At 39.5% G+C, this 25,432-nt stretch overlaps 1 pseudogene; it reads left to right on the forward strand.

The window, feature by feature from the left end:
- Positions 1 to 8,319: 8,319 nt before the first annotated feature.
- The window catches only part of LOC146618155 (spastin pseudogene), a 22,065-nt pseudogene continuing 4,952 nt past the window's right edge, over positions 8,320 to 25,432 (forward strand).

Genomic DNA, 25,432 nt, shown 5'->3' on the forward strand with positions numbered 1-25,432 from the left:
CATGTGACAATCTGATTCATGAAGAGTGATGATGTCACAAGGACATGTGATGATGTCACAAGGACATGTGATGATGTCACAAGCACATGCCTTTGAGCCTTTTCTATAAATAGGGGTCAGGAGCAGCAAGTTTTAGTCAGTTTGTTCGCAGCCTTCAAACGTTCGACCAGAGCTATATTTGAAAGTATTTGTAAACCTCTTCAGAGTCACTGTGCACAGGATTAAAAATGTATCCACGAAAATGCCAACAAAGAATAAACAATCTTGCTGCCTCTCCTTCGAGGTCTGGCCGGCCACTCACTTCAAGAGGGAAGCCTGATATGACACGATCCATTGGTGCCTCATCAGTCCAAAGGACATTACAGGAAAACTCCGACCTACATGCAAAAATTAAACAAATTGAAGAAGAGAAGCTTCAACTGGAGGAGAAGTGCAGACAATTGGAAGCACGAAATCAAGAGCTGGAAAAACAACAGCAACGCCAGCCTTACACAAAAATTATTAGTGAGGCCTGGGAAGGAAAGTTTGGTGAAGCACGACAGAAGATTTTGTTCCTGATGAAGGAAAACAAGACAAAGAGTGCTGAATTAAAAGAAACGTCTGCCCAGCTTCAACGCGCGAATGCTACTATTGGGGAGATGCAAAGGGATCTCCAAAACATGGAGCAAAAGAATCAGGCGCTCCAAGGAACGCTTGATGAAGCTATGGAACAAACTGCACAAATCCTCGGACAGAAAAAGGAAGGGGTCACACAAATGCAGGACCAACTCAAAGGCATAAAGAAAAAATACGAAGTGCTGAAAGTCAGGCTGGATGAAACAGAGTGCAAAAAAAAAGAGCTTCTTCAAGAGAAAGAGCAACAGGAAGAAGAAAAAAAACGTATTCTCCAGGACTCAGACAACTTGAAGTGTGAAAACGCTGAAATGCTTGCACAAAAGCAGCAACAAGAGAAAATAAATGAAGACCTGCAGCGTAAGCTTCAAGAAATCACAAGAAGAAATGAGCAGTTAGAAAAGATGCACAAGGAAAAACAACAGCAAAATACAGACAAGTGCAATCTATTAAAAGAAATGGAGCAAAGATGCCAGAAACTTGAGAAGGAAGTTGAAGAAACAACCGATCAGTTGAGAACCCTCATCCTAGAGAAAAAAGTGGTCGTGGAAAAGCTCATGGAAAAGAAGAAAAAACGTTTCCGCTTCTTCTGGAGGAGGGACACTCCTGCTTTTTCTACTTTTTCTATTTTTTCTACTGCTGACGTCACCTCGTCTCCCTCCACCTCTGTTCCATCTTAATTTTCACCTCTCCTCTCCCCTTCTCTCCTAACACTTCTTCCCTCTCTCCTTCATCTTTTTTCACCCCAACCAGTCCCGGCAGTTGACTGCCCCTCGTGAGCCTGGTTCTGCCGGAAGTTTCTGCCCGTTTAAAGGCAGTTTTTCTTCCCCACTGTCGCCTAGTGCTTGCTCAGAGGGGATTGTTGGGGTTTTCTCTTTTCTTTTTTTTTCCCTTCTTATTACCATTTTCCTTTATTTACCGATTTGTTTTGTTTACTTTTCTTTTATGTTGTTTCTTTATTTACTTGTTTAACTTTTTTTCAACTTATGTAATAAACTAATAAACCAATTGAATTTATCCTCTGCGTATTTTACATCTAATCTTTAAAGAATATTTCCAAAACATTTTCAAACATCACGATCTGTCTTTTGTTTGCTTGTTAAAACCCCGTAAATGGTGAAGTAAAAACCCTGTGATATGGTTTAAAACATCAAAATAGACTAAACAACTAGTCTAAAACTAAGAGACACAGGATAAAGTTGGTGTGAAGGTTTCAGTCTGTGAATGAATCTAAGCACCATCACCTTAACTTTAAATTCATCTCTGTTACCCTCTTTGTGACTGAACTCTGACCGTGAGCACCACAGCCACTGCGCACCAGTCACACACACTTTAAATCCATCACAGTAAACCAGTTAGTTTACCTCAGTTTGTTTTGCAGCACATTTCACAACATGCAAAAGCATAATGTGCCATGTATAGACTCAAAATCTAATTTAAAAACATGAGGACTGACCTGTAAGCTTTACATTTACAGTTTATCACATACCACTGAGCAGTTCTTACCTGTAATTCTAAGCCCTCTTCTTCCTTTTCTGGTTTAAAACATCAAATTAGACTAAACAACTAGTCTAAAACCAAGAGACACTTAAATATTAAGTTAAACCTCTGGGGTTGCCGGACGCGCCGGCGCGTCAAAATCACATGACCAATTTAAGACGACACAGCTACAAGATGCAGCGATTCAGAGGCTGTATCCCAATTCAGGGTCTGCAGCCTTAAAGGCCGCATTTTAAGGCCGATTACGTCACCATGCCAGTCTCCTATTGCCAGAGGCTGAAGTGTGTGTGCAGTCACCAGGTGATAATCTGATATCGTCTACTTCCCCACTGATGTTAAGTAATATGAAAAAAAAAATGAATCCCACCTTAGGCCGAATGTGTGACTCTCTTCGTAGTGGAAGAGAGAATGAATCTTCCCATCCGAATTCACGGCAATCAGTCTGTCAATCAAATCCTGTGGAGTAAAATGAGAGGCTTTGAACAAGAATGCACCGGATAGGGTGCAAAACGAAAACTGTGTGGAAATTTACAATGGGTAAGGTGGAGAACGTATATCAGTCTCAGTGTGAGAGGGTTTATTTGAATGCGTTTGAAGTAAAACAAATGGGTGGGTGGTGTTTGGAGGCCAAATAAAAAGTGCAAACATGCCCTCAGATGGATGACAAAAAAAAACTGCAGTGTGTGGAAAAGAAGAAGAAGAAAAACACTTACAGGTATGGAGGTTGGCATCTCCCTCAGGGTGTATTCGCTTTTGTTGGCCAAAGACTGTCGGCCCAGCAGTTGCCACACCGACTGGGAAGAGGAGAGGAGGTTGACCAAGTACAGGAAGGACTGAAGAGGAAAGTAAATACAGCAGCTGTTAGAGAGAAAAAATGTATTTGCTTTTAAAGACCATTGTGAATGCATTTGTGCACGTCATGGATTGATCAAATCCTAACACATAATAATAATATAACACTATTCAACTACAAACACTACCGATAATATGACAAATAATATCTGTAGTATTCAAAGCAAAACAAAATGTAAAAAGAATTTATGATTGCAAAGGTAAAACATGGTTTACCACACTCTCAAAACTGAATAAGACATATATTCTGAGCAGAGTGGTTGAGCAGAAACCTATTGCAGCCTGAAGAATATTAAACTACAGGAAAGCTCCCTGCATTTTTCACTGGGTCTGGTAGAACAGGGAAAACATATCATCAAAAGCATCAAAGGAAAAAAAGAGAGACACTTGCACAAACGAGCTACAACTTAGATTATATTAAACAGCTTCAAAGAAACGTAAAGAAAAAAACAAGATACGATGGATTTTTTTTTCTAAAATAGAAATATCTATACTTTCATGTGTCTTCTGATGTTTCTGTGCATGTGTGAACTTATCTTCATATGTACTACCAAACCTCCTACTGTACTTAGCACAGATTAAAGCAAAGACTCGAGTTAATTCACCAAAGTGCTGGTGTGTGTATATTTAGTTTTCCTTTGACCTCAGCATATATGTATAACCCACTGATAAGGCAGACTTTAAAGTCGCCTGTGGCAGGACACAGTTTACACATCACTGGCTGTCCGTATTCACTTGGCTAGTCTCTCTGAGAGAGATGACTTGGCTGCTGTCAGAGGCCAAGCATCAGACACACACAGACAGGCTCACGCTGGAGCTTGTTGAAGCTTTCCTGAGAGAAATTCTGCCAAAAACATAACTAAAAATGCAGTCTTATGAAAGTAAGGCTTATTTGCCCAGACACCCATAAACCAATCAGCAAAAAGCCTTTCTTGTTAACAAAATCACTATTGCCAGTTTCTTAAATATGAATATTCACAAGTGAATTTTCTACATGGCTGCTGGTATCACAGCAACACATGGACCACTATTCTGAGTCCTGGGTTAATAATAATTGGAATCAATTTAATTTTAATCAATTTAAACACCTTTGTAACCAGTGAGCTAAAAACATGATGGAAAAGCAAAACTTCTAAGAGATCTGTGTCTGTACTATTATGTAGATATCTAAAAATTGGGGCATTGTGGGCTCCAGGAAGTTTCTCCTTCTCCCTCTCTCTCACACACACACGCACGCACATACATACAATACCTTAATGCAACTCCTATCTGTGGGGTCAATGGGAGTTGGTTTGGGACGGACCACTCTGATGTCGTCACTGCTGCACTCAAGAACAGACCATAGCTCTAGTACCAGGGCCCGAATAAAGCCTGAGACAGAACACGGAGAAATTTGTTGTACCAAACATTTATTTGAAATAGCAGCAACTAAAATTATTAACAGTGCTTTAATAAATAAACGACTGACTTTGTTATTGTGTCCAATCTTTTAAAGAAATCTGTCTTTGCATTGCTGGCACCGTTTTGATTGGAGGATTTGAATCTCAGGAAGGAAGGAATTTATAATGCCACTCCCTTTGATCCCATTTAATCTCTTCCCTGTTGCACTTTGGCCTGTCAGTAACTACATTTGAATTTTGCAGCTCAAGCTTGCACATAAAGGCTGGATAAAAACGTTAATGCAATCAAAATGTACGCAGCCCTCGCTGGAAAACTGGGGATACAGTACAGTACATAAATGATGAAGCAAAGACAAAACATTAGTGTCATGGAAGAAGAAATAGTCAGTGCATCACGGGAAGCTCCCAGCAATAAAACCTGCATTTGTATTGACACATAAACCTTAATTTGTGAGCAATTTTCAGTGTATTTCAGTTAAATTAATGAGACAAATATAACAAAAGGGATTTTATACTTAGAAGAAGAATATGAAATTGAAATATTAAACTAAGAAAACTATAAATACTGCAGTTCTAGAGTTACAGATATACAATTAAGCTTTGCATATCAGTGCTGTATAACCCAGGGAATGTACTTTTTTTTTTTTTATAATTGAATAGTAATGGAAATCATGAACTGTTTTTCAGAGGTCATAGATCAAATGAGCAGTAGAGTTTTTCTCACAGAATGGTTCTTTCACATAGAAAGCAGTGTGTGCTGCAGGTTTAGCAAATGGCCCATCATTTGTATCTCCAGTGTCTGTTGAAGTGTACAGTATCTGTGTGTGTGCATGACCGTCGGTGCTCTCTGCTCACTCGGGTTCAGAGGTACAGGGAGGAGGCTCAGCAGGAGTAGAGGCAGCTGCTTCATCACAAACATGCCAGGTGCAGGCGGTAAAGGCCCTTTCTGTTTCCTCTCAACCCTCCTGCCAAAGCCATAGAACTCTGCCGAGGTGAACCAGACAACACAATATAGACATTTTTCCCTGTTCCTACATGGAAACACAAGATCAAACGGGCATTTTTTTTTGGCATAAATATGTATATCATATCGGACTCAGTTTGTTCCTGTTATTGTTTTTGCACTGTACTTGTCATCCATTCCAGTGAAACGATGCAGAAGGTTGTAGGTTGTGCAATAGTGCCATCTAGAGGTGAAGTAACATCACACTGCCCGTGCTCTTGTCTCGTCACGGTGTTTGCGTGTTTCTCCCTCTCTGCACACTCATGGGAATGTGCTGTCAGGCAGGACTCAGCGTTATATTCACAATATGTGGAAAATATATTGATATTGAATGTTCAAATATGAGGATATGTATAATGTATAGGTTGACTTTGCTCTACCTACACTTCTGGCAGAGCAGCAGTTGCAATGCGAACACATAATTAAACGGTGTATTTATAGGAACAGATTTCTTGCCTATGGCAGACAAAGTGATTTTAAACGTGTAAAAGGTTTCATTCACAGATGATTTATTACTATCACACCCTGGAGACTTTATAAAGAGCACTGCTGCAAAAGCAGCCTAAACAAACTTGTACAGTAGGTCACGCTGGTTTAGTTTTTCATCAAAATGCTTTTTTTCTTTTACTATTATTTTTGAAAACGTTACAGCACTGGTGGACATTTCCTACCAAATAAGAACTAGACACTACTGTTATGTAGTGGTTAATTGGAAAACTGTTTTATCACGAATTTCTTATTTAGAAATAATTAAAATTTTATTTGATGTTTTTTTTTTTTTTGGATGGATACTGTTATTGCAGTGATGCTGTAATTAAACTGTCTTCACCCCAGTAGAATAATTGCATGACTCCATCACTGAAGTGGAGGGTTTGCTTTGGAGGGGAAACGCACAGTGTCTCTTTAGTAGCATGGTGGTTGGATCCCACATTTGTTTCTTATGTAACATTGTAAATAGCTGCTAAGACAGCATATCTATTGGACAAGCACATATTATACATACTTTGCACGTGCAGTATTTAATAGAAAGCAGTGTGTGCTGCAGGTTTAGCAAATGGCCCATCATTTGTAAGCTCTGTCTGGACTATATCACTTTTTGAGGTCATCCTTCTTTCTGTCAGTCTGCCTTTTTATCGATGGCACAAACATATGTCACATCATGGAACACATGAGTGCTCCACAGCCAGCGCTGCTCAACACAGCAGGGAACTGTTCTTGCGTGGGTAAAGTCATAGGAGAGAATAGGTTTCAGAACGCAGCGGTGCTGTTATAAGCGAAGGGCTGATAAGTAATCAGACTTCTTTTCCCATAACCAGTTGAGTCGCCCCTTCTAGCCAATAGAAAGAATGCAGGATTAAAATATTTGTTCACTAGCTTCATTTTTTGACCTCTTTTGACAAGAGTACGGTATTTCCTGGAGCCTTTTGCATATGGATAAACCTAGTATCAGTATACAACTGATATGTGAATCCATTTATCAAAAAAGAACGCCTCTTCTTACTCTTTCTTACCCAAACAAAAACGGTTTGACAAATACATTTCTCCCTAAGCTGCCTTAAGTCTCCTTTATACCGACAACACAAAAACAACAACAACAACTTATAATATAAGCCTTAAGCATCACAGCTGACAAGTGTTTGTTGTGTCCAAATAACTGCAATAGTACCTGAACTGTGCAGAGCCACAACTCCCGGAGCAGTTGCTGCCACCTGTGTCACCATCACCCCGTAGCCAAACTTCTCGCAGCTGCTCACCTACAGAAAACACACAGAAATCTCATACCCCTAGAAATATTTCAGCCTTTCACTATCACAGTTTTTGGTTATCAGGTAAAAAATGAATGAGAGTTTGGAAAAAGGATGGAAAAGGTTTAGGTCAAATGTAGTACTAATGTATCATAAAGGGAGATGTGTAAGTAAATCTGGGATTCTGGAAAGGCACAACATAATGTAGTTAAACATGCTGTGGAGAATTTAAATTGTAAATTGATATTGGAGTGTGCAGGCCCTTCATTAATTACAACACAATGCCACAACTAAAAATAGACAAAATATAATTACATTCCATAATTAAAGTGTAATGCCAAACTAGAGAAGCAATTACAATGGTGCGTAAACAATGGCAGTAAATTAAGCCCACGGGGGATCAGCTAAGGTTTGCAGCAAGCCTGAGTGTTTGTGTGTTTACAATTTGAATCTTAGACTCAGACCCTGTGACAAGGTCTGTGAAAACCACGTTTTTATGCCTGAAATACTACAGTACTACACTCCCACCAGATGAGCTCATGCAGCCTGTCACGAACCGGGACATACAACCATGACAAAACAGGAGATGCACACACAATTTATTGTGTTATTAATTTAGATCAACTGTGCTAATATAGTATACCAAAATGAAAACAATAACTCAAATTTCAGATATTTGAGGTTGTGCTGAAAATAATGGTGCCAAATAAGGCAAGAAAAACATATTTTAAAGGTGAAATATAGAGGTAAAATCAAAAATAGTCAAGAACGGCCAATTATACCCTGGACCACAGAGGGTTAAATTTGAAAACGGTTTAAAAAAAAACATCCCCATTCTAAAATGTCATGTGACAATCTGATTCATGAAGAGTGATGATGTCACAAGGACATGTGATGATGTCACAAGGACATGTGATGATGTCACAAGCACATGCCTTTGAGCCTTTGAAGTTTTTCTATAAATAGGGGTCAGGAGCAGCAAGTTTTAGTCAGTTTGTTCGCAGCCTTCAAACGTTCGACCAGAGCTATATTTGAAAGTATTTGTAAACCTCTGTAACATCACGCTCCAAAGCCCTGTGACGTTTCTGTGTTCTGTGACGTTGTCCCAAAGAAAGACCTTTAAATGCGATAAATAGCCTAAACGTTTTCGTTTATGACTAGTTTACCGTGTTATGACTGTGAACAGGGGGGAAGTCGCGCAAGAGAAATGTCGACCAAAACAATTGCAAGTAAGCCAAAGTCAGTTCCTAAAAGTCAACCCGCAGGTGTTTCCACCACCATCAGACCCTCCACTTCTGTAAGACCTCCATTAAGAATAACTGATGCAAAGAAAACCACTCGGGTGGGAAAAACTCAGAATGGAAGACCGGCAGCTGTGAAACAGCCCCCGAAGAGGGATATGAAAAAGAATGTGGACAGTAAACTGGTCAGCTTAATTACAAATGAAATTGTATACAGTGGAGCGACTGTGTCATTTGATGACATCGCAGGGCAGGATCTGGCAAAGCAAGCACTTCAAGAAATTGTCATCCTTCCTGCCTTAAGACCTGATCTCTTTACTGGTCTGAGAGCTCCTGCACGTGGCTTGCTTTTATTTGGCCCACCAGGAAATGGGAAGACCATGCTCGCCAAAGCAGTTGCTGCAGAGTCTAATGCAACATTCTTCAACATCAGTGCTGCTAGTTTGACCTCCAAATATGTGGGAGAAGGCGAGAAGCTCGTACGAGCACTCTTTGCAGTTGCAAGAGAGAGACAGCCCTCAGTAATCTTCATCGATGAAGTGGACGGCTTGCTCTGTCAAAGGAGGGAGGGGGAGCACGACGCCTCTCGCCGTTTAAAAACTGAGTTCCTCATTGAGTTTGACGGGTTGCAGTCAGGAAAGGATGACAGAGTACTTGTAATGGGAGCAACGAACAGGCCCCAGGAGCTCGATGAAGCAATATTAAGGCGCTTTGCAAAAAGAGTATATGTGACCTTACCCGATGAGAAGACAAGATTTACGCTGCTGAAAAATCTTTTGGGAACGCACGGGAGTCCACTGAGCCAAGACGAACTGTCCTGTCTTGCAAAAGTGACTGAAGGATATTCAGGGAGCGATTTGACAGCATTAGCCAAAGATGCTGCACTTGGCCCAATAAGAGAGTTGGCACCAGAACAAGTCCGTGTTATAGCTGCTGCTGAGGTGCGCAACATTAAGATGAAAGACTTTGAGGATTCTCTGAAGCAAATCAAACCAACTGTTAGTCCAGCAACTCTTAACATGTACACCAAATAGAACAAAGATTTTGGTGGTCCTTCTTCAATAAATCCAAATCCAGTCAGGCTGGATGAAACAGAGTGCAAAAATAAAGAGCTTCTTCAAGAGAAAGAGCAACAGGAAAAAGAAAAAAAACGTATTCTCCAGGACTTGGAGAGAAGAAATCTACAACTGAACAAATTAATACAATGAAGGACAGAACACCTGAACTGGAAGGAGAAGTATTGGAAAAACGACGTTCAAAGATGCAGCGTAGGATCAATGAAATGGCGAAAAAACACTCAGAGGTCATTAATGAGATGTTGTTGAACTCAGACAACTTGAAGTGTGAAAACGCTGAAATGCTTGCACAAAAGCAGCAACAAGAGAAAATAAATGAAGACCTGCAGCGTAAGCTTCAAGAAATCACAAGAAGAAATGAGCAGTTAGAAAAGATGCACAAGGAAAAACAACAGCAAAATACAGACAAGTGCAATCTATTAAAAGAAATGGAGCAAAGATGCCAGAAACTTGAGAAGGAAGTTGAAGAAACAACCGATCAGTTGAGAACCCTCATCCTAGAGAAAAAAGTGGTCGTGGAAAAGCTCATGGAAAAGAAGAAAAAACGTTTCCGCTTCTTCTGGAGGAGGGACACTCCTGCTTTTTCTACTCTTTCTATTTTTTCTACTGCTGACGTCACCTCGTCTCCCTCCACCTCTGTTCCATCTTAATTTTCACCTCTCCTCTCCCCTTCTCTCCTAACACTTCTTCCCTCTCTCCTTCATCTTTTTTCACCCCAACCAGTCCCGGCAGTTGACTGCCCCTCGTGAGCCTGGTTCTGCCGGAAGTTTCTGCCCGTTTAAAGGCAGTTTTTCTTCCCCACTGTCGCCTAGTGCTTGCTCAGAGGGGATTGTTGGGGTTTTCTCTTTTCTTTTTTTTCCCCTTCTTATTACCATTTTCCTTTATTTACCGATTTGTTTTGTTTACTTTTCTTTTACGTTGTTTCTTTATTTACTTGTTTAACTTTTTTTCAACTTATGTAATAAACTAATAAACCAATTGAATTTATCCTCTGCGTATTTTACATCTAATCTTTAAAGAATATTTCCAAAACATTTTCAAACATCACGATCTGTCTTTTGTTTGCTTGTTAAAACCCCGTAAATGGTGAAGTAAAAACCCTGTGATATGGTTTAAAACATCAAAATAGACTAAACAACTAGTCTAAAACTAAGAGACACAGGATAAAGTTGGTGTGAAGGTTTCAGTCTGTGAATGAATCTAAGCACCATCACCTTAACTTTAAATTCATCTCTGTTACCCTCTTTGTGACTGAACTCTGACCGTGAGCACCACAGCCACTGCGCACCAGTCACACGCACTTTAAATCCATCACAGTAAACCAGTTAGTTTACCTCAGTTTGTTTTGCAGCACATTTCACAACATGCAAAAGCATAATGTGCCATGTACAGACTCAAAATCTGATTTAAAAACATGAGGACTGACCTGTAAGCTTTACATTTACAGTTTATCACATACCACTGAGCAGTTCTTACCTGTAATTCTAAGCCCTCTTCTTCCTTTTCTGGTTTAAAACATCAAATTAGACTAAACAACTAGTCTAAAACCAAGAGACACTTAAATATTAAGTTAAACCTCTGGGGTTGCCGGACGCGCCGGCGCGTCAAAATCACATGACCAATTTAAGACGACACAGCTACAAGATGCAGCGATTCAGAGGCTGTATCCCAATTCAGGGTCTGCAGCCTTAAAGGCCGCATTTTAAGGCCGATTACGTCACCATGCCAGTCTCCTATTGCCAGAGGCTGAAGTGTGTGTGCAGTCACCAGGTGATAATCTGATATCGTCTACTTCCCCACTGATGTTAAGTAATATGAAAAAAATAATGAATCCCACCTTAGGCCGAATGTGTGACTCTCTTCGTAGTGGAAGAGAGAATGAATCTTCCCATCCGAATTCACGGCAATCAGTCTGTCAATCAAATCCTGTGGAGTAAAATGAGAGGCTTTGAACAAGAATGCACCGGATAGGGTGCAAAACGAAAACTGTGTGGAAATTTACAATGGGTAAGGTGGAGAACGTATATCAGTCTCAGTGTGAGAGGGTTTATTTGAATGCGTTTGAAGTAAAACAAATGGGTGGGTGGTGTTTGGAGGCCAAATAAAAAGTGCAAACATGCCCTCAGATGGATGACAAAAAAAAACTGCAGTGTGTGGAAAAGAAGAAGAAGAAAAACACTTACAGGTATGGAGGTTGGCATCTCCCTCAGGGTGTATTCGCTTTTGTTGGCCAAAGACTGTCGGCCCAGCAGTTGCCACACCGACTGGGAAGAGGAGAGGAGGTTGACCAAGTACAGGAAGGACTGAAGAGGAAAGTAAATACAGCAGCTGTTAGAGAGAAAAAATGTATTTGCTTTTAAAGACCATTGTGAATGCATTTGTGCACGTCATGGATTGATCAAATCCTAACACATAATAATAATATAACACTATTCAACTACAAACACTACCGATAATATGACAAATAATATCTGTAGTATTCAAAGCAAAACAAAATGTAAAAAGAATTTATGATTGCAAAGATAAAACATGGTTTACCACACTCTCAAAACTGAATAAGACATATATTCTGAGCAGAGTGGTTGAGCAGAAACCTATTGCAGCCTGAAGAATATTAAACTACAGGAAAGCTCCCTGCATTTTTCACTGGGTCTGGTAGAACAGGGAAAACATATCATCAAAAGCATCAAAGGAAAAAAAGAGAGACACTTGCACAAACGAGCTACAACTTAGATTATATTAAACAGCTTCAAAGAAACGTAAAGAAAAAAACAAGATACGATGGATTTTTTTTTCTAAAATAGAAATATCTATACTTTCATGTGTCTTCTGATGTTTCTGTGCATGTGTGAACTTATCTTCATATGTACTACCAAACCTCCTACTGTACTTAGCACAGATTAAAGCAAAGACTCGAGTTAATTCACCAAAGTGCTGGTGTGTGTATATTTAGTTTTCCTTTGACCTCAGCATATATGTATAACCCACTGATAAGGCAGACTTTAAAGTCGCCTGTGGCAGGACACAGTTTACACATCACTGGCTGTCCGTATTCACTTGGCTAGTCTCTCTGAGAGAGATGACTTGGCTGCTGTCAGAGGCCAAGCATCAGACACACACAGACAGGCTCACGCTGGAGCTTGTTGAAGCTTTCCTGAGAGAAATTCTGCCAAAAACATAACTAAAAATGCAGTCTTATGAAAGTAAGGCTTATTTGCCCAGACACCCATAAACCAATCAGCAAAAAGCCTTTCTTGTTAACAAAATCACTATTGCCAGTTTCTTAAATATGAATATTCACAAGTGAATTTTCTACATGGCTGCTGGTATCACAGCAACACATGGACCACTATTCTGAGTCCTGGGTTAATAATAATTGGAATCAATTTAATTTTAATCAATTTAAACACCTTTGTAACCAGTGAGCTAAAAACATGATGGAAAAGCAAAACTTCTAAGAGATCTGTGTCTGTACTATTATGTAGATATCTAAAAATTGGGGCATTGTGGGCTCCAGGAAGTTTCTCCTTCTCCCTCTCTCTCTCACACACACACGCACGCACATACATACAATACCTTAATGCAACTCCTATCTGTGGGGTCAATGGGAGTTGGTTTGGGACGGACCACTCTGATGTCGTCACTGCTGCACTCAAGAACAGACCATAGCTCTAGTACCAGGGCCCGAATAAAGCCTGAGACAGAACACGGAGAAATTTGTTGTACCAAACATTTATTTGAAATAGCAGCAACTAAAATTATTAACAGTGCTTTAATAAATAAACGACTGACTTTGTTATTGTGTCCAATCTTTTAAAGAAATCTGTCTTTGCATTGCTGGCACCGTTTTGATTGGAGGATTTGAATCTCAGGAAGGAAGGAATTTATAATGCCACTCCCTTTGATCCCATTTAATCTCTTCCCTGTTGCACTTTGGCCTGTCAGTAACTACATTTGAATTTTGCAGCTCAAGCTTGCACATAAAGGCTGGATAAAAACGTTAATGCAATCAAAATGTACGCAGCCCTCGCTGGAAAACTGGGGATACAGTACAGTACATAAATGATGAAGCAAAGACAAAACATTAGTGTCATGGAAGAAGAAATAGTCAGTGCATCACGGGAAGCTCCCAGCAATAAAACCTGCATTTGTATTGACACATAAACCTTAATTTGTGAGCAATTTTCAGTGTATTTCAGTTAAATTAATGAGACAAATATAACAAAAGGGATTTTATACTTAGAAGAAGAATATGAAATTGAAATATTAAACTAAGAAAACTATAAATACTGCAGTTCTAGAGTTACAGATATACAATTAAGCTTTGCATATCAGTGCTGTATAACCCAGGGAATGTACTTTTTTTTTTTTTATAATTGAATAGTAATGGAAATCATGAACTGTTTTTCAGAGGTCATAGATCAAATGAGCAGTAGAGTTTTTCTCACAGAATGGTTCTTTCACATAGAAAGCAGTGTGTGCTGCAGGTTTAGCAAATGGCCCATCATTTGTATCTCCAGTGTCTGTTGAAGTGTACAGTATCTGTGTGTGTGCATGACCGTCGGTGCTCTCTGCTCACTCGGGTTCAGAGGTACAGGGAGGAGGCTCAGCAGGAGTAGAGGCAGCTGCTTCATCACAAACATGCCAGGTGCAGGCGGTAAAGGCCCTTTCTGTTTCCTCTCAACCCTCCTGCCAAAGCCATAGAACTCTGCCGAGGTGAACCAGACAACACAATATAGACATTTTTCCCTGTTCCTACATGGAAACACAAGATCAAACGGGCATTTTTTTTTGGCATAAATATGTATATCATATCGGACTCAGTTTGTTCCTGTTATTGTTTTTGCACTGTACTTGTCATCCATTCCAGTGAAACGATGCAGAAGGTTGTAGGTTGTGCAATAGTGCCATCTAGAGGTGAAGTAACATCACACTGCCCGTGCTCTTGTCTCGTCACGGTGTTTGCGTGTTTCTCCCTCTCTGCACACTCAGCGTTATATTCACAATATGTGGAAAATATATTGATATTGAATGTTCAAATATGAGGATATGTATAATGTATAGGTTGACTTTGCTCTACCTACACTTCTGGCAGAGCAGCAGTTGCAATGCGAACACATAATTAAACGGTGTATTTATAGGAACAGATTTCTTGCCTATGGCAGACAAAGTGATTTTAAACGTGTAAAAGGTTTCATTCACAGATGATTTATTACTATCACACCCTGGAGACTTTATAAAGAGCACTGCTGCAAAAGCAGCCTAAACAAACTTGTACAGTAGGTCACGCTGGTTTAGTTTTTCATCAAAATGCTTTTTTTCTTTTACTATTATTTTTGAAAACGTTACAGCACTGGTGGACATTTCCTACCAAATAAGAACTAGACACTACTGTTATGTAGTGGTTAATTGGAAAACTGTTTTATCACGAATTTCTTATTTAGAAATAATTAAAATTTTATTTGATGTTTTTTTTTTTTTGGATGGATACTGTTATTGCAGTGATGCTGTAATTAAACTGTCTTCACCCCAGTAGAATAATTGCATGACTCCATCACTGAAGTGGAGGGTTTGCTTTGGAGGGGAAACGCACAGTGTCTCTTTAGTAGCATGGTGGTTGGATCCCACATTTGTTTCTTATGTAACATTGTAAATAGCTGCTAAGACAGCATATCTATTGGACAAGCACATATTATACATACTTTGCACGTGCAATATTTAAACATGTAGGCTAGAGAATGACTTTCAGTTGTATTATTTATTAGACGAATACTAATTATCACTGTAAATATGAAAATCTGTACAAAACATCAAAGCATTAAGAATACTTGCAATAAAAAGAAATTTTCTAAATGGTGCTGTTTGTCTTATTATGCAGTAGACTTGAGATCTCAGTAGTTATTAGTTCAAGATCAGGACACAGTGTTTAAGGGATTGTACATTTCAAAATATAATTTACTTTGAAGCGATCTGATCCTATGCCATGACATTTAAAACATTAACATAATGCTCACTTAAATTGAAAAAAAATCTCTCACTTTGTGATTTTTAAAAAAGCAAATAGAATGCATTTATCAAACACTTTTAGTTGATGTTTGTTATGGAGTAGTGGCAGAAATCTTTAGCCATTCCTCGTTGCCTCAGGAGCAATGATTTTATTGAACATGTGCAAACATAAATGGAAATATACGTAAAATAGAGTTTATAACAATATAACAAGCTTGAAAGTCAATATTTGGCATTGTAACTGTTATTCTTCAGTTCTAGTTTTCTTGTCATTTCCACAGGAACAGTTTTCCAGGCTTCTTGAAGGATATTCAGAGCACGTCTTTGGGTGTTGTCCGCCTTTTGTTCCGTTCTCGTGTCACAATGATCCCACACTGCTTCAGTAATATTGAGGTCTGGGCTCTGGGGAGGCCAAGCCATGACTGATGCTGTTCTATTGTATGTTTTTCTATCCAGGTATGCTTTTACTGTACTGACAGTATTTTGGGGATCATTGCTATCCTGAAAAATGATGCATTTGCCAATCACATGCTTTCCCAATGGCATTACATTGTGGATTAAAATCCATTGTTACTTTTCTATATTCAAGATTCCATCAATCAAGAGTTTCCCATCCTTAAGAATAGCTTCTTCTTCTTCTAACAATTTCTGACAAGGGTTCAGCAAACGGTAGATGAATCAGCTGAAGGGCTAGATGCACCTTTCAGGTCCTGTGTTGGGTCTTAACTCGATTTTCCCCTCTTATTTCTTAAGGACATGACTTTCAGATATTGTTAATTTGCTGTAGAGGGTGTGTGTGGTTGAAAGGCAAGGCCTGAAGAGGAAATGAGGGTTAGGTGAGAGGAATGGTGGAAACATTGGGGTAAAACTTGGATTCACTTATTATTAATTATTAAACACTTATTATTAATGGAGCAGTAACACTGAGAAAAAAATCATCAAACTTTTACTCCTACTGACAAAATTAATCAAAAGCATTTTTAATTATGAACATTAAAAGTACTATTGAATGGGAAAAATCACATCTATCTGGATTTCTTTGCTTGTTGATTTCCAAACTAATATAAGTATTTTTCTGTACCTTTGCACTGATTTAACTGCTTTAACTGAATTTATCCTGCCAATGCTTTTTTGCATGTGCCCTTTGCTGCTAGAAATCAGATCATCTTTTTCATATAAATCTATGTACAAAAAAATACATAGATAGCTTTTAAAGCTGGAATCGGTCTTTGACTTTGCCTTTATTCTTCATTGCTGTATTACCTTTCCTCCTTCTGACCTTACTCTTTATGGCCACTTTTAGCATAAATATAGCATCTGGTTTAGCAAACCTTATAAAGGGAAAATCGATCTGAGGAATGGGAACAAAGCAAAAGTCATCATGAACGTGTCAGTTGAGGCTGTTAATCAGTGGGATACTGCAGGTCACCCTGCTTAAAAGCTGTCCCAATCCCTCTTTACGTGAAGCCTTTGCTTTTATTATATACTTCATATAACATATCATATTTATTTCTAACCACCATGACACCACAAGAGGGAAGCATTAGGCACTGAGATGGTGAAACTGCAACTGATAAAAATGCAGTTCATACATATAATGCAGCAAGCTAATCGATCTGTTGAAATTCACAAACACTTCTGCAGAGTAGATACATTCATTTCATTTTGTAGAATAAAAATATAATTTCCTGCCTTGTTTAGTATCACTATAATAGAAGGACACCGGCGCTAACAGTAAAAGTAAAAGTAAAAGCTATTGATACCAATTATTTTTATACTATATCCTCACTTCACAGTGAGAACCAAAATCTGTTTCTTCTTTCTTTTGTACTAAACATGTTCTCACACTCTGGAGCCATTTTGGTGCAAAGTCAGCAAATTTTATAATTTATAAATTTTTCAATTTTATATTTTATATTCCCCTTGCCATAAGAGCTGGGTAACACCCAAATTTCTCATCTGTGCAGTATTAAAGGTTTATCCTATTCTATTCTAAAACTTTAAAACTGTTTTTATTCTAGTATATAACTTTTATGATCACTGAAATTAAAGTTAATATAGATATAGCTTAAAAATAATTGGACAAATAAGTGCCTGGAGATGTTACCAAAATGGCTCCAGAGTGTGAGAACATGTTTAGTACAAAAGAAAGAAGAAACAGATTTTGATTCTCACTGTGAAGTGAGGATATAGTATAAAAATAATTGGTATCAATAGCTTTTACTCAACAATGAACACATAAGGTGAAGTAAACGTAAATCACAGTCTGATAAAAACCCTTTAATAAAGCACATTCAGTACATGTTCTGAAGCTATTACTCTGGCTCTGTTTGGGGTCATTGTCACGCTACAGAATGAACTTAAGCGATCTGATTATTTTGCATGATAAAAGATCTAATTGTAGTTCTAGTCTCTAGTTTTGACATGCTCTCTGCAAAAAAACCCCCAAAACAACAAAAACTAAAACAGCGGGATGCTTCACCATGCTTCGCTGCCAACATCTGTGCCTAAAGAGTTGTGCACAGTATTGTGTGTTGTATCATCTGTTACCCTTGCTGCAGTGGGTTTTATGAAATTGTCACATTTTCATACAGTGTTGCTGTTCTGTCAAGTAATTACATCTGTATCTCTGCTGCTTTTTTCCCGAGGCAGAGCAGAGAGCAGGCTGGGGTGACAGCTGCAGTGACACTACCCTCCAATCACAGAAAACATACAGCGCCACATGGTGCATATTAGAGCAAAATCATATTTGACAACTGTGAGTTCTCTGCTCTGACATTAAACCATAACCTCTTTCATTAAGTGCTCACAGGGAGCTGCAGGACACTGCTGGTCAGAACAATGCAAACTATGATACAATAATGTCAATGAATTACATTCATTTTCTAGATTTTTTGTCATCCTTTAAAAATAGCTCCATTTTTTTACATGCTAAAATCTACAAATTATACAAATTTCCATCCCCATAAATACAACCTTATCTAAGTAACGCAGTGAGTTTATTTGATCAGTTTGTCCTTGTTAGCATTTACTGCTGGCTTACATTTAGCAGGACTTTAACCAACATATGGTAATCCTATTTCACGCCAGAGAACGATGAGCAGTCTCTTCGTTAAGAGTCTGATCAGCATTCAGTGTTATGTTAGCATGCAGGCTCTGTCCCTCAGAGCCGCCTCACTCCTCTCTCCCCCTCTCTGCTAGAAACAGGCCCTTGTGCTCCCAGCAGTCTCCTCCTGTTTTATTTACATCTTAAGCATTTAAGCTGATGCTTCATCCAGAGCAGTTTAGCGAGAGTAAGCAGTAGGAGGTCAGTGTCTGATTCAAGGACACTATTTACAGGACATATGGTTGCTTCAGGATTGAACCCATAACTTGTCATTTATAGAACAGTCCCTTTAATGTTCGGCCACCTGGCTGCTTTATTTGTGGCTGGGTAATATTGTGTAGAAGCGCTTTTATAAAAAATGTGATGAAAGTACTCTTAAGTCGAGTTGGTGTAAGTTACAGCAGATGCCATGCAGCTGGAAGCTGAGGGTGAAATCTCTTTTGAAGTAGTCTATTTTGGGGGATGATTTTGAGGACTAATCTCACAGCATGCCGAAAATATTTTGACCACAACCATGAAAATGGATGGAGCAGTTAAAAGGAGAGCAGGCCAGCATGGTAGCTCATCTTTGCTGTCTCTACCTTATTTATAGTCCAGAAAAGCAAAATAAAGCATGAGTTTAGCAGCAAAAAATTACAAACAAGCTTGAAAATAAAATTAAACTGAAAAAAATAAGCATACTAATTAAAGTATGACAAATTTAAAGACTGCAGATGTATCCTAAAACACAGTAACAAAGCACAACCCAGGAAACCAGTTGTTTATTGGAAGACAATCTTGGGAGCAAAAATCCAGCTGATCACACTTATGCAATTTAATATATGACATCATATACATCTCAGTACGTTAATAATTTCAGCCTTTAAGGCCTCCTGCATTTCCACTATTGGTACTTTTGTGCATTCCTGATTCAATCCTCCTCTCTCGTTCATGTTCCAACCCTTTGTCCAAAAAAGTGCTTCCTATGTTTGACTAGGTTTTCAGTAGTTATGGCACACAGCAGTTAACCAAATAAATTAACTTAGCGCAAAGAAACTTTGTACCCAACTGCTTACAGTACTTCATGCTACGAGATATATTGCATCTGATGCTACAGAATGCTTGGTGGAAAAATAGCAATAAAAGTCAGAATCCATAAAACATAGAAGTGAGATTTAGCCCAGAGTCCTTGTTGGGGTGATTTGAAAAAAAAAGTACACCAAGTAATATTTTTAGCATATTTTTCTTCAAATTATAAATATTTACAAGGATTTGAATTTTCTGAAAAACATAAGAATCACTTTTCAGGCATTTTTGCTAAACTGTGTAAAATTTTCTCCTGTCACGAGTAGCCATTCCTTAATTTCTAAGTACCATAGACCAGCGGTCCCCAACCCCCGAGCCATGCACTGGTACCGGTCCGTGAGTCGTTTGGTACCGGGCCGCGAGTGTTGAGGTTCAGGTGTGCAATTTATGGTTTACCGGGGGTTTTTTTCTTCGTTTTATCGTTCATATTTATTGTTTTTATCGTTACCTCAGTTCCCCTGTGTCTTTTCCCGTGTGTTATGAACACATTTTAGTTATTTAGGGCCGGTCCGTGGCACAAAATGAATGAAATATTGCAGAAAGACTGATGGAAGATGGAAACTTTTTTTCCCCTTCACATAAGAAAGAACACGCTTTTGGTCGATTAAATGTCTACTAAAACTTAAACACTGTAAAGAAGTGGCACACAGGAATTATGGCAACATCACATTGAAAGTTTGTAAAATTCATATAGAGAAATGGTCCTCATGCTAAACTTTCACCACGTTGAATGTCCATGTTTTTAAAAAAAAACTAACAAAAACAAAAAAACATCAATTGTTTCCAAACCACCTCATCACTCGTCTCCTTAAAGCCATCTATTTTTGAGTCTTATTTCAAAAGCTAAGGAGCCCCCGCATCATTGATTGTCCACTGGCCAAGGTAACGTCAGGTGACAGCTCTTGGAAATAGCCTTTGTAATTGGTCCCAATGAAACTGGCCAGGCGATCACTGCTTCATAGTGTTCTTGATGGTCCACCTCTGCCCCGAGCAGGGCTGCAGGACCAGCAGGTGGCCGGAGTAAACATTAGCCGGCACCACCTCCAGACAGCGTCCAGTAGCCCGATTTATGATCGATTCGTTCTGCAAGGCAGAAGGAGATACAATACTTTGGTTTTAACAGATTTCACAGATGGTCTGTGAACAATGCGTGATGGTGACAGAACAGTATGTAACCAGACCGGGCCTTATGTGAACTGTTGCAACCTCTTTCTTAAACAAATGGCACTAACTTTTTACCTTACATCTATATAAAATAAGTAAGGTCTCCCTATTTCCCTAAGACTTCTACGTCTGCAGGACTCTTCACTGCTTGTCCTGCTGTGTGACAAAGAATCGATGTGGCAGAAGGTCTGCAGCATCACTGTTCAAGCTCTCCTCTTCCCGTGCTACAGGCTGTAACTCTTTAGTTTTTAAAGGTTACCCAAACAGAACTAAAAGACCAACAGAAAATTGACTTACAAAAGGTTTTTCACATTAAAAGAAAAAGAGAATCAATGCCAAAGTAAAAGGTATATTGAGTCGCTTGTTACCCTTTAAGCAGTCTGGGTTTAGTTGTCTTAAGAGGACCCCTTATTTTCTAGCATAAATATAATTTTACAACAGTTATTGTTCATATTAATCATAGCCAAAGTCTCAATTTATGTGCAAATAATCCCCGTTAACCAGACTGCTTTGATTTCAGTAATAGCAGAGATGATATCCTAATATAGTCATCACAAACAGACAGATCTATCTGTGAAGTCCTACTGGCCCCGGTGTTAAAACCTTCTGTTTGTGAGGGTTTTAACACAAAGAAAGGTGGCTTCAACGGAGGTATTCGGAATATAAAGGCGGTTCTGTCAGATAAAGCATGAACTACGGGGCTGCAGCAATGCTGAGTATGAGAGAAATGAAGATTCATGCAAAGCTACTCTCATATTAGAGTCCAAGAGAAAAAAGAATGGACCCAGACATGAGCTCAATAGGTCCCTTTTAAAATCTGACATATAGATACTTTTCCTCTCAACTCTATGCCAGTAAATTTTAGTTTCTCTTATAAACACTCAGTTATATCATTGAAAAAGAGATTTCTTTACACTTCTGACCTGAGAGAAATGCCATGTCTTCTGTTTCACGTTGGTCACCTTTTCACAATTGAGGAGCTGAGGAAAGTTGCTCATCTGATCGTACACCACACAACGAGTGTCCTCACCAGTGCTGCCTAGGGGTCCCAGAAACAGCTGACCTTCTTTAGTGTAGCGTCCTAACTAAGAGGAAAACAGATACGTCACACATACAGTAAACGGAAAGTTACTGAACTGGCTGAGTGAATACTCTTCTCTTTATTAGCTAACGATGAAATAAGTATGTGATGATGTACAAGTTGAAGGTAACCTGGCAGGAATTTTCCTTGATTATGCAAGCTGTTGGGTTTTTTTTTTGCTGCTTTGAACAAGAGGATGGTGTTGTTCCCAATACTGCTGAGAGGCAAAACATGTCTTTGTTCTTCACTGAGTGCTAAACACAAAGATTTTCCTGTACATCACTGCTAATCACAGTGTTGTTTCAGCAGAGTTCTAACCCACATATAGCCCTAACATTTTATATACACCAAATTCTGCAGTTTTCTCAACTTGACAGAAAGAAAAAGCAGAAGTGAGTCAGATTCTTCCCGCTCTGTTTTCTAACCTTTGTGTCTTTCACTTCAGCTTTTTCGTTCAGATTAATAGTAATTTCCACTTTAGCAGTGCAGATAAAACAGTTCCTTTGGTTGCATCTAGCTCTGAGGCTTTGAGTGTGCTGACGATAAAGACTGATTGGGAAATTGTTTATATCGCATTCTGTTCCTAACAAAGCATGAATAGTGGTTGCAATGCCTTGCAAAAGATATAAAGATAAAGCTTTCCATCAACCACCCAGTCAGCCCAGTTTGGGTCTTTTTGCAGAGTAACTGCATCCTGTTTGCAGTACATCATACAAAAGTTAGGTGATTTAACAGCGTTTGGACTCAAAATCTTAAAAAATCCCACTTGTGGTCCCTAGATGTCACTGCTTCTTCTTAAGAACAGAGTATTTATTAAAATGTTTTTCTAGTATCTTTGACCACTACAAGTTACATTCATCTTTTCACAGATATTCATATCGCACTTTATTTTATGCACTTATGTGCTTTATCTGTTTTGCATACACACCTACAGCCAGTCACCATTTAACCTAACGTGCATGTCATCGGACTGTGGGAGGAAGCCGGACTACCTGGAGAGAACCCACGCTAAGACACCATGGGGTCGCTTTTATCTCCGTGGAAGTGCAAGTGTGAAAAACTGGTGGTCTAATAAAAACTGAAGACTTTTTGTTCCATCAAAAGGATAACTTTAAAAAATGCAACTGAAGCATGTCTTGTGAAGAAAGTGTGATGCGGCTGTTCGATTTGTATTGTTGATTGTCATTTATGCTTAGAAATATTTACTTATATATGCTTAGAGTTTTGTAATTAATTGTAGATTGGTAGAGGTTTTGATCCTTGATAGTCTGCAAACTGTGTGTGTATTAGACAGCACTTTGGGAGCATGAGAGGTCATACCGTGTTTTATTGTTTTATGGTAGGATTAACGTAGTTGCGTCTGTTCTAGTCTAGTCTTTGTTTAGATGAACTGCAGGACTTCCTCACCGTGTTATCTAGGATGAACCATCTAGGGTGAGGGGGAGGCTACCCTCTTCCTGACCAAGGATGTTTGACCCTTTGATCAGCAGTCACACACACACACACACACACAACACACACACACACACACACACACACACACACACACACACACACACACACACACACGCACGCAGTAAGGATGGGCGGACATGTCTCAGCCTCCACCACTCTCAGCACTGGAGCCCCCCAGGGGTGTGTTCTGAGCCCCCTGCTGTACTCTTTGTACACATATGACTGTGTGGCCACTACCAGCTCCACCACCATCATCAAGTTTGCTGACGACACCGTCGTGGTGGGCCTGATCTCTGATAACAACGAGACGGCCTACCTGAAGGAGATTAGGAATCTGGAGAACTGGTGCCAGAGGAACAACCTCCTTCTAAACGTCAGTAAGACAAAGGAGCTGATAGTGGACTTCAGCACTAAGCAGGAGAGGAACTACCAGACCCCCGTCATCAACGAGTGCCCAGTGGAGAGAGTGGACAGCTTCAAATACCTCGGAGTTCACATCACGCAGGACCTGTCATGGTCCTGTCACATCAACACCGTGGTGAAAAAGGCCCGTCAGCGTCTCTACCACCTCAGACGCTTGAGAGACTTCCAACTGCCCTCCAAAGTGCTCAGGAACTTTTACTCGTGCACCATAGAGAGCATCCTGGCGGGAAACATCTTAACCTGGTTCGGGAACAGCACCATGCAGGACAGACGAGCTCTACAGAGGGTTGTGCGGTCAGCTGAGCGCACCATCCGCTCCGAGCTCCCTGACCTGCACTCAATCTACAGCAGGCGGTGCTGGACCAAGGCCAGGAAGATCGTGAAGGACCTCAGCCATCCCAACAACAGACTGTTCTCTCTGTTGAGGTCAGGAAAGCGATTCCGCTCCCTGAAGACCAACACAGAGAGACTGAGGAGGAGCTTCTTCCCGCAGGCGATACGGTCTCTCAATCACACCACCACACAGTACTGACCCACACATACAGTTCTTACACACACACTGGACTTTCTGGACTTTGTTTTTGCACAACACTGGTCACTATATTCTTCATTTCCGGTTAATACTTGTACAGCTGCTGTTATTGTGTATATATTTATTTATATTTAGATTTCTTCATACATTCTTATATAGTTCTATACTGTGTATTGGTGTATTTTGTTGTACAGTTATTTTATTTTCAACTTTAATTTATATATTTTATCTTATTCTTCCCAGTTAAATTTACCCTTCATTCTAATTTGTGTTGTACAGTTATTTCATTTTTAACCTTAATTTATATTTTATTCCTTCCTAGTTAAATTTACCCCTTTTTAATTTTTCATATTTATTTCCTACCTTATTCATAGCCTTTCCTTTTTTGTTTTCTTTAGGTCACGAGCAGTTGTCCAAGCATTTCACTACATATCGTACTGTGTATGACTGTGTATGTGACAAATAAAATTTGAATTTGAATTTATTACTCTTTGTGTGTATGTAGACGTCATATGTTAACGAACTTATGCATATTCATGTAACCTCAATAAAAGGACAGTGGTACGGGAGGACGGACGAGAGCAACTGGGGCCAAGCGAAGGAACGGCGATTGTCCGGTTCTCTCCCGTGCACGAGTAACATGAAGCTTGCCTACTTCGTGTCTTGCTTTGCAGTGTAATTATATTGCCTTTAACGTTCCAGCGGATGGGTTCAAGCTACAAACCTATCAGCGGCACTCATTTTTCCAGAATTGAATTGAAATTTTAGCTCCTTTAGCATTTTACCACTGAAGCCTTGACTTTCTGCCTAAAGCACCTGTTTACCACTGTGAGCTAAAAAGAGAGGCCCTTAGGGCTGAAGGGATGAAGAGCTGACACTGGCTGACTCAGGGCTTCAACACAAAAAGTGCAAGACACAATTTTATTCTGACAGCAGAACTCGCTCCTTGGAGGATTTCAGCTGAGCCTGTGATTGAGACACAGCTGCAAATCACATCACCGGAGAAGCTCACTGTATGTTTTCATGAGAAAGCAAAGCAACTGGAAAAAGATGGAGTATACTCTTTAGTATGGTGGTGAGGAAGAGTGTTGTACCTGAGGACCCCACCCATGGCATGGGTGCAGGGTGGCTGTGTGGTTCTCCTTCACACCCTGATCCATACACAGGTGGC

The sequence above is a fragment of the Diplotaxodon limnothrissa genome, linkage group LG14 (genome assembly GCF_057381915.1).
Source record: "Diplotaxodon limnothrissa isolate DT_005_m linkage group LG14, D_limnothrissa_male_GT1.1, whole genome shotgun sequence".
Classification (NCBI taxonomy): domain Eukaryota; kingdom Metazoa; phylum Chordata; class Actinopteri; order Cichliformes; family Cichlidae; genus Diplotaxodon; species Diplotaxodon limnothrissa.